We start from the raw sequence: 10044 nt of genomic DNA, 5'->3' as shown, positions 1-10044 counted from the left end.
AGAGAAGAGTTTTCCAGGACTTCCCTGGCAGTCCAGTAGTTAGGACTCCACACTACCACTGCTCGGGGTGTGGGTTAGATGCTGGTCAAGGACTAGGATCCCACATCCTGCTTGCTGGGCTTTCCTGGTGGTTCAGACAGTACAGAATCTGCCTGCAATGTAGGAGACCCAGGTTCGATACCTGGGTCAGGAAGATCCCCTAGAGAAGAGAATGGCAACTCACCCCAGTATTCTTGCCTGGAGAATCCCATGGTGGAACCTGGTGGGCTATAATCCATGAGGTCACAAGAGTCAGACACAAATGAGTGACTAACACTTTCACTACTTTTTACTTCATCCCGTTTGCCACAGTTCAGTTCAGTTCAGTTCAGTCACTCAGTCATGTTCTACTCTTTGCGACCCCATGAACTGCAGCATGCCAGGCCTCCCTGTCCATCACCAACTCCTGGAATTTACCCAAACTCATGTCCATCAAGTTGGTGATGCCATCCAGCCATCTCATCCACTGTTATCCCCTTCTCTTCCTGCCCCCAATCCCTCCCAGCATCAGAGTCTTTTCCAATGAGTCAACTCTTTGCAAGAGGTGGCCAAACTACTGGAATTTCAGCTTTAGCATCATTCCTTCCAAAGAACACCCAGGACTGATCTCCTTTAGAATGGACTGGTTGGATGTCCTTGCAGTCCAAGGGACTCTCAAGAGTCTTCTCCAACACCACAGTTCAAAAGCATCAATTCTTCAGCGCTCAGCTTTCTTCAAGTCCAACTCTCACATCCATACATGACCACTGGAAAAACCATAGACTTGACTAGATGGAACTTTGTTGGCAAAGTAATGTCTCTGCTTTTCAATATGCTATCTGGATTGGTCATAACTTTTCTTCCAAGGAGTAAGCGTCTTTTAATTTCATGGCTGCAGTCACCATCTACAGTGATTTTGGAGCCCAGAAAAATAAAGTCTGACACTGTTTCCACTGTTTCCCCATCTATTTCCCATGAAATGATGGGACCAGATGCCATGATCTTAGTTGTCTGAATGTTGAGCTTTAAGCCAACTTTTTCACTCTCCTCTTTCACTTTCATCAGGAGGCTTTTTTAGTTCCTCTTCACTTTCTGCCACAAGGGTGGTGTCATCTGCATATCTTCCAGCAATCTTGATTCCAGTTTGTGCTTCTTCCAGTCCAGCATTTCTCATGATGTACTCTGCATATAAGTTAAATAAGCAGGGTGACAATGCATGGCCAAAAAAAAAGAGAGAGAGAAGAGCTTTCTAAACACAAAGTTACTAACATCCTAGAGCAGGAACAACCTTGGCACACTCAAGAAACAGAAAGAAGACCAGTGTACCTGAACAGAAATGGGCAGAGGTGAGACTGGTTGGAGTTGGCAAGGCTCTGATTTGCTTACCTGAATTGCTACGGAAAATATTGAGGGATTTAAGCAGGGGAGAGCTGTATTCTCGGAGAAGGCAATGGCACCCCATTCCAGTACTCTTGCCCGGAGAATCCCATGGATGGAGGAGCCTGGAAGGCTGCAGTCCATGGGGTCGCTGAGGGTCGGACACGACTGAACGACTTCACTTTCACTTTTCACTTTCATGCATTGGAGAAGGAAATGGCAACCCACTCCAGTGTTCTTGCCTGGAGAATCCCAGGGACTGGGGTGCCTGGTGGGCTGCCGTCTATGGGGTCACACAGAGTCAGACACGACTGAAGTGACTTAGCAGTAGCAGTAGCAGAGCTGTATTCTGGTTGTTATCTTTAAAAGACCAGTCCAGCTGCTGGCTGCAGAGTGGACTGGAGGGGCAAGAAGGAGCAGAGGAAGATGGGTTAGGGAGCTGCTGCAGAAGGGTAGGTAGTGACAATGGTGCTTAGACTAAGCATGGGGACAGAGAGAAAAGAGAGGGCAGACCCAACTGTGCTTGCTAATGAATTGGACATAGGGGTGAAGCCATAGTGAATAAGGATAAATCCCAAAGGACATCAGAGTTCCCTCCATGTGGGGATTAAGAAGCAGCGAGGAGGAAGCCCTGACACATCCAATAAACTCAATCAACTGGCGTATAGCTCGGTAGCATTGTGCTGTTGTTGTTCAATCATTCAATCATGTCCAACTCTGCCACCCCATAGACTGCAGCATGCCAGGCTCCCCTATCCTTTACTGGCTCCCAGAGTTTGCTCAAATTCGTGTCCATCAAGTCAATGATGCCATCCAACCATCTCATCCTCTGTCACCCTCTTTTCCTGCCCTCAATCTTTCCCAGCATCAGGGTCTTTTCCAGTGAGTCGGCATTGTGGGAGGAGATCTATGTCTGGAATGTGCCTGCTTAGGAGGAGTGAGAAAGAAATGTCTTAGGAGACAAGATGCCTATGGGTGGGAGTTAGGAGTCTGTCTTAATATTGATGTGGTCCAATAAAAAAGTGACATCAGAGGTTATGCATGTAAGAGATGTTTACATGACCTGAAATGGAATGAGGGATGGTAAATTAGGGTAATGAGGTTAATTGTAACAAGGCTGAAATCTCAGTGACTTAGTGCACACACACAAAAAGTGTTTTTCATTCATATTACAGTCCAGGGAGGGTCTGGGGAATGGAGTGCGCAGTTCTGTTCATTCATTCATTCATTTAAGGGTCCCAGGCTCTTTCTGTCATGTGGCACAGCTGTCTTCAACATGTGGCTTCTAAAATCATCACAGAATGGGAAGAGGGAATGCACGGTGCACAGGAGACTGTATGGGTCCAGCCTGGAAATGGGGCACATTGCTTCTGCTTTGATTCCAATGCTCAGAACTTTCTCTGATAGCATCAACTTAACTGCAAGGAAACTGGGACATGTTCAAAGTTCCAATTCAGTAGGTCATGGGCCAGAAAAAGAGATGCTCATGATGAGCACTGCTGGTCTCTGCCACAGGCAGGGAGAGCGGCTGCCTCTCTTAGGGATGTTGGGTGAGGGGGGTGGTGTTTTCTTGAGTTAGGATTGCAATGAGAGCTCGCTCTCTGAAAGCCCCTTGGAAGGGAAGCTGATGTGGGGAGAAGAGCATGTGTGATGCACACCTGTGTGTTTGCAGCTTCATAATCCTTCCATGCTTTCGCCTTCTCCTGGCCTTTCTCCAGGTAAGATTTTTTTTTTTTTAATTTGGCTGCTCCAGGTCTTAGTTGTGGTATATAGGCTCTTCAATCTTTGTTGCGGTGTGCAGGATATTTTAATTGTGGCATACAGGATCTAGTTCCCTGACCAGGGATCAAACCCAGGCCCCCTACATTGGGAGCTCAGAGTCTAAATGACCACCAGGAAAGTCCCCAGATAAGATCTTTATCCCACATCATATCATTAAAATAGCATTGTGGATGCTTTCCCCTCTACAATTTTCTTTTCCCATCAAATCTAACTTGGATACTAAAGTCTAAATAATCTTTCCTAAGACATGGTTTTTGTTGTGCTATCCCTGTTCAGTAATAACAATAACAACAATTTCAAAAATGGCAATAATAATTTGTCAGATTACCGCGTTGAGTACTTTAACTTCAGCATCTCAATATTTCTCAGTTGCTGTAACAAGCTGATTACACATCATTCCCACCCTGCAGATAGAGCAGCAGAGATTCTGAGAGGTTCCTGTACTGTCTAATGTGCTGCTTAATATGGCAGCCACTAGCCATGTGTAGCCACTAGCCACTAGGTGTCTGGTCCCATCCCTTCATGGCAAATAGATGAAGGAAAAGTGGAAACAGTGGCAGATTTTATTTTTTGGGCTCCCAAATCACTTCAGATGATAACTGCAGCCACGAAATTAAAAGACGCTCCTTGAAAGAAAAGCTATGACAAACCTAGACAGTATAGTAAACCTAGACAGCATATTAAAAAGCTGCATAATCAAAGCTATGGTTTTTCCAGCAGTTGTTGCGGATGTGAGAGTTGGACCATAAAGAAGACTAAGTACCAAAGAATTGATGCCTTTGAATTGTGGTGCCAGAGAAGACTCTTGGGAGTCCTTGGACTGCAAGGAGACCAAACCAGTCAATCCTAAAGGAAATCAAACCTAAATATTCATTGGAAGGACTGATGCTGAAGCTCCAGCACTTTGGCCACCTGATGTGAAGAGCTGACTCATTGGAAAAGACCCTGATGCTGGGAAAGATTGAGGGCAGGAGGAGAAGGGGGTGACAGGAGGGGATGAGATGGTTGGATGGCATCACTGACTTAAGGGACATGAGTTTGAGCAAACTCTAGGAGATAGTGAAGGACAGGGAATCCTGGTATGCTGCAATCCATGGGGTCACAAAGAGTTAGACACAACTGAGCAACTGAACAACAATAAGCCATGTGTAGCCATTTAGATTAAAATCAATTAAAAATTTAGTTCTTCAGTCATATTCAGTTCAGTTCAGTTTAGTCGCTTAGTCATGTCCGACTCTTCAGGACCCCATGAATTGCAGCATGCCAGGCCTGTCTATCCATCACCAACTCCCAGAGTTCACCCAAATTCATGTGCATCGAGTTGGTGATGCCATCCAGCCATCTCATCCTCTGTCGTCCCCTTCTCCTCATGCCTCCAATCCCTCTCAGCATCAGGGTCTTTTCCAATGGGTCAACTCTTCGCATGAGGTGGCCAAAGTATTGGAGTTTCAGCCTCAGCATCAGTCCTTCCAATGAACACCCAGGGCTGATCTCCTTTAGGATGGACTGGTTGGATCTCCTTGCAGTCCAAGGGACTCGCAAAAGTCTTCTCCAGCACCACAGTTCAAAAGTCATATTAGGTACATATCAAATACTCAACAGCCACATGTGACCAGTAGCTACCAGTGTAGAGAGGGCAGATATAGAAAATTATTTTCCTCTGGGCAGAAAGTTCTCCTGAGTTAGGGGAAACCTACTCATGTGACATAGTAAGTGGTAACCGCATCTGAGCATGAAATTCTTCAACAGCTCCTTATTGCTTTCACAGTTAAGCCAAAGTTTCAGCCTGCTTTTAATCTTCTTGTGTTATATTCTGGGCCCAAGCTACTGTTACATAATTATCTCTCGTTATTTTCTTGCACAACCTCACTCTCCAGTGTAACGAGTTTGTTCACTCCTCTCCAATAGTCCTGACATGTGCATTCATAAATATTTTTGCTCTCCTCCTTTCTATCTCCCCAGCTAGTTAATTGCTACCTGACCTTAAGGTTCAAATAGCATAAATATTTCTTGAATCAGTTCCCTCTTTCCCATTCTCGCTGACTCAGCCTGAACCACCTTTCATTCTCCCCTCACCATCTCTTGCCCTCACAGCCTTTCCACTGCTACTAACCATACTCGCTGGTGTTTATGAAGCACCTGCTGCATACTAGTCATTCTTCTAAGCACTGACTCCTCACAAAATACTTTGAAGCGAACAACACAGCTGTTTGCATTTTACAGATGGGACAACTAAAGCATAGGGAGATGAAGGATTTGAATGGCCTCTCCGCTTTCTGGTCTTTTCAAAGGAAGTTCATCCTCACACTATTACCCTGGCCACATTTCTTAAACACAGAACTGTTACTTCCCTCCCCTGGCTCCACAGAGAGGGGGAAACCTTCTAAGAAGAGCAAGCAAGGCCATTTTCGTTCAGAACAATTCCAACCTCAAAACCCTTTACATCACCCACAGACCACAAACTACTTACAGTTTCCCAAACCTGCCATGCTCTTTCTTCCTTCTGGGCTGTCACCCAGGCTGCTCCCACTGCATGGAGCGCTGCCCTGCAGGCCAGCTCTGAAGTCATCCACGGCAGTGCACTCTGGACCACAGGGCCTGCTCCCTCCTCGGAACAGCCAGCAGTAACTCCCTCCATCCGCAGCTCCCAAAGGAGGGCTGGATACCAAGCTCACCAAATTAAAATCACTTCTCATTAAAAAAAAATATATACTTCCAAGATTCAAACTTAATAAGGCAGAGGTGGATTCTGGGGTCTTTTTTTTTTTTTTTTTTTTTTTAAGAAGCTCCCCCGACTATTCAGAAGTGAAGCAAATACTTCCTTTGTAGCTCAGAGGATAAGAATCTGCCTGTCAATGTTGTTAGATCCCTGGTCTCAGGAAGACGGCACATGCCTCAGAGCAACTAAGCCCCGGCCACAACTACTGAGCTGGCACGCTAGAGCCTTCTTCTCCTGTGCTCCACAAGAGGAGCCACCGCAATGAGAAGCCCCTGCACCCTAAAGAAGAGTAGCCCCCACCTGCCGCAACTAGAGAAAGCCTGTGAAAAAGCAATGAAGATCCAGTGCTGCCAAAAAAAAAAAAAGTGAGGCAAATGTGGTTTACATCATTCACTTGGCAACTAATCATGTCCTGACTACATTTCTTGTATATGATCTCCTTTATTGTTATTTAATTCTTACCTTCATTCACTCACATTCATCCACTCAACAAATGTTTTCCAAGGGGATTTGATGTGCTGGAAACTCTTTTATGTGTTGGTGTGAATGAAAGAGGCACAGTTGCTGTTAATGGAGATGACATTCCAGAGAGATGTGATAGCTGAATAATGGGCCACCAATGAAGCAGGGCAAAGACTAATAGAGTTTTGCCAAGAAAATGCACTGGTCATAACAAACACCCTCTTCCAACAACACAAGAGAAGACTCTATACATGGACATCACCAGATGGTCAACACCAAAATCAGATTGATTATATTCTTTGCAGCCAAAGATGGAGAAGCTCTATACAGTCAGCAAAAACAAGACCAGGAGCTGACTGTGGGCTCAGACCATGAACTCCTTATTGCCAAATTCAGACTTAAATTGAAGAAAGTAGGGAAAACCACTAGACCATTCAGGTATGACCTAAATCAAATCCCTTATGATTATACAGTGGAAGTGAGAAATAGATTTAAGGGCCTAGATCTGATAGATAGAGTGCCTGATGAACTACGGAATGAGGTTCGTGACATTGTACAGGAGACAGGGATCAAGACCATTCCCATAGAAAAGAAATGCAAAAAAGCAAAATGGCTGTCTGGGGAGGGCTTACAAATAGCTGTGAAAAGAAGAGAAGTGAAAAGCAAAGGAGAAAAGGAAAGATATAAACATCTGAATGCAGAATTCCAAAGAATAGCAAGAAGAGATAAGAAAGCCTTCTTCAGCAATCAATGCAAAGAAATAGAGGAAAACAACAGAATGGGAAAGACTAGGGATCTCTTGAAGAAAATCAGAGATACCAAAGGAACATTTCATGCAAAGATGAGCTCGATAAAGGACAGAAATGGTATGGACCTAACAGAAGCAGAAGATATTAAGAAGAGATGGCAAGAATACACAGAAGAACTGTACAAAAAAGATCTTCATGACCCACATAATCACGATGGTGTGATCACTGACCTAGAGCCAGACATCCTGGAATGTGAAGTCAAGTGGGCCTTAGAAAGCATCACTATGAACAAAGCTGGTGGAGATGACGGAATTCCAGTTGAGCTATTCCAAATCCTGAAAGATGATGCTGTGAAAGTGCTACACTCAATATGCCAGCAAATTTGGAAAACTCAACAGTGGCCACAGGACTGGAAAAGGTCAGTTTTCATTCCGATCCCAAAGAAAGACAATGCCAAAGAATGCTCAAACTACCGCACAATTGCACTCATCTCACATGCTAGGAAAGTAATGCTCAAAATTCTCCAAGCCAGGCTTCAGCAATATGTGAACCGTGAACTTCCAGATGTTCAAGCTGGTTTTACAAAAGGCAGAGGAACCAGATATCAAATTGCCAACATCTGCTGGATCATCGAAAAAGCAAGAGAGTTCCAGAAAAACATCTATTTCTGCTTTATTGACTATGCCAAAGCCTTTGACTGTGTGGATCATAATAAACTGTGGAAAATTCTGAAAGAGATGGGAATACCAGACCACCTGACCTGCCACTTGAGAAATTTGTATGCAGGCCAGGAAGCAACAGTTAGAACTGGACATGGAACAACAGACTGGTTCCAAATAGGAAAAGGAGTTCGTCAAGGCTGTATATTGTCACCCTGTTTATTTAACTTATATGCAGAGTACATCATGAGAAATGCTGGGCTGGAAGAAACACAAGCTGGAATCAAGATTGCCGGGAGAAATATCAATAACCTCATATATGCAGATGACACCACCCTTATGGCAGAAAGTGAAGAGGAACTAAAAAGCCTCTTGATGAAAGTGAAGGAGGAGAGTGAAAAAGTTGGCTTAAAGCTCAACATTCAGAAAACGAAGATCATGGCATCCGGTCCCATCACTTCATGGGAAATAGAAGATGGGGAAACAGTGGAAACAGTGTCAGACTTTATTTTTCTGGGCTCCAAAATCACTACAGATGGTGACTGCAGCCATGAAATTAAAAGACGCTTACTCCTTGGAAGAAAAGTTATGACCAACCTAGATAGCATATTGAAAAGCAGAGACATTACTTTGCCAACAAAGTTCCGTCTAGTCAAGGCTATGGTTTTTCCTGTGGTCATGTATGGGTGTGAGAGTTGAACTGTGAAGAAGGCTGAGTGCCGAAGAATTGGTGCTTTTGAACTGTGGTGTTGGAGAAGACTCTTGAGAGTCCCTTGGACTGCAAGGAGATCCAACCAGTCCATTCTGAAGGAGATCAGCCCTGGGATTTCTTTGGAAGGAATGATGCTAAAGCTGAAACTCCAGTACTTTGGCCACCTCATGCGAAGAGTTGACTCATTGGAAAAGACTCTGATGCTGGGAGGGATTGGGGGCAGGAAGAGAAGGGGACGACAGAGGATGAGATGGCTGGATGGCATCATTGACTCGATGGACGTAAGTCTCAGTGAACTCCGGGAGTTGGTGATGGACAGGGAGGCCTGGCGTGCTGCAATTCATGGGGTTGCAAAGAGTTGGACACGACTGAGCGACTGATCTGATCTGATCTGAAGATGTCAGTGTCCTGATCCCCAGAATTTGTGAATTTATTGCTTCACATGCCAAAGGGATTTTGCTGGTGTAATTAAGTTAAGGATCTTAACGGGGAAATTCCTTTGGATTATCCAGGTTCTTAGTCACAAGGGTCCTTATAAGGGAAAAGAAGGAGGCCGCAGAGTTAGTGAGAAAGTAAAGATGATGTAATGACAGAAACAGAGGTCTAGGTGGTGTGACTGTTGGCTTTGAAGATGGAGCTGGCTTCGAAGACACTCAGGAATCAAGGGATGTGGGCAGCTCTAGAAGCTGAAAAATGCAAGGAAACAGCTTTTCCCCTCATGCCTCCAAAAGGAAGGCTGCGCTGCCCTCCCCTAGATTTTAGCCCTCTGAGTTCCACTTTTGGACACCTGACCTAGGGAACTGTGAGATAATAAATCTGTGTTGTTTGAAGCCACTAGATCTGTGGTAATTTGCTACAGCAGGGAAAAGAAATAAATACAAGGTATATTGGATACTTACTTCGTGCCAGTATGCGATGAACCTCCTCCACTATATTTTAAGTGTTTGAGGGCTCCGTGTGCTACATTTTGATCTTCCCTGCAGGCTCCCAGCATGGCGCTGGGCCCGCAGCCGTAGCTCAGTACACACCTGCTACAGATTCCAGTCTCTTCCTTGGCTTTGTCTGACTCTGATGCAAGTGGCGTTCGGGTAGATTTTGGGTGGGAAGGGTACGCTTGTGGAGATGAAAGAAAGGAGCTGTCCTTGACGGGAAGGAGCCTGAGGTCAGAAGACGAGAAGGGTTCCGAGAGAAGCGTCTGCTGAGACTGCTTAACGCCTGAGGAGGGAACCTGATGGATAGATAGGCGCGAAAGCAATCATATTCGCTGTATAATTTCCTATATCTTAATTTTTTATAATTGATTTTTAACGAGAAATTTACATCTGAAATTTTAAACGAGAACGTGATAAACTTTAAAAGCAAATACCGCAGCTGGTTTGTAGAGCTGAGTGTTTCCGGGCCCCGCCGAGGCCTAAATATCCTGATACTGTAGCTCAGACGACGGGCCCCAGAACCTGCCCTTTAAGGCGGCATCCCCAAGAGATCCGGGCCGCAGACTGCAGGCAAGCCCAGGACGCGCTCGCCGCGGTGGTTCCGGGCGCGGGCGGCCTCCGGCCGGGGAGGGCG

The 10044-nt window shown here is 45.2% G+C and overlaps 1 long non-coding RNA gene across 1 annotated transcript; it reads right to left on the bottom strand.

Moving 5' to 3' along the window:
• Window positions 1-302: 302 nt before the first annotated feature.
• Window positions 303-10035, bottom strand: LOC109559176 (uncharacterized). Its single transcript, XR_011566580.1, has 3 exons — window positions 9845-10035; window positions 9378-9706; window positions 303-1200 (listed from the first exon to the last, which is right to left on the bottom strand). It is a non-coding gene; the product is annotated as an uncharacterized lncRNA (long non-coding RNA).
• Between the last annotated feature and the right edge of the window lie 9 nt (window positions 10036-10044).

Source organism: Bos indicus, chromosome 5 (genome assembly GCF_029378745.1).
Source record: "Bos indicus isolate NIAB-ARS_2022 breed Sahiwal x Tharparkar chromosome 5, NIAB-ARS_B.indTharparkar_mat_pri_1.0, whole genome shotgun sequence".
Lineage (NCBI taxonomy): Eukaryota > Metazoa > Chordata > Mammalia > Artiodactyla > Bovidae > Bos > Bos indicus.
This window is presented reverse-complemented; position numbering and strand designations above follow the sequence as displayed.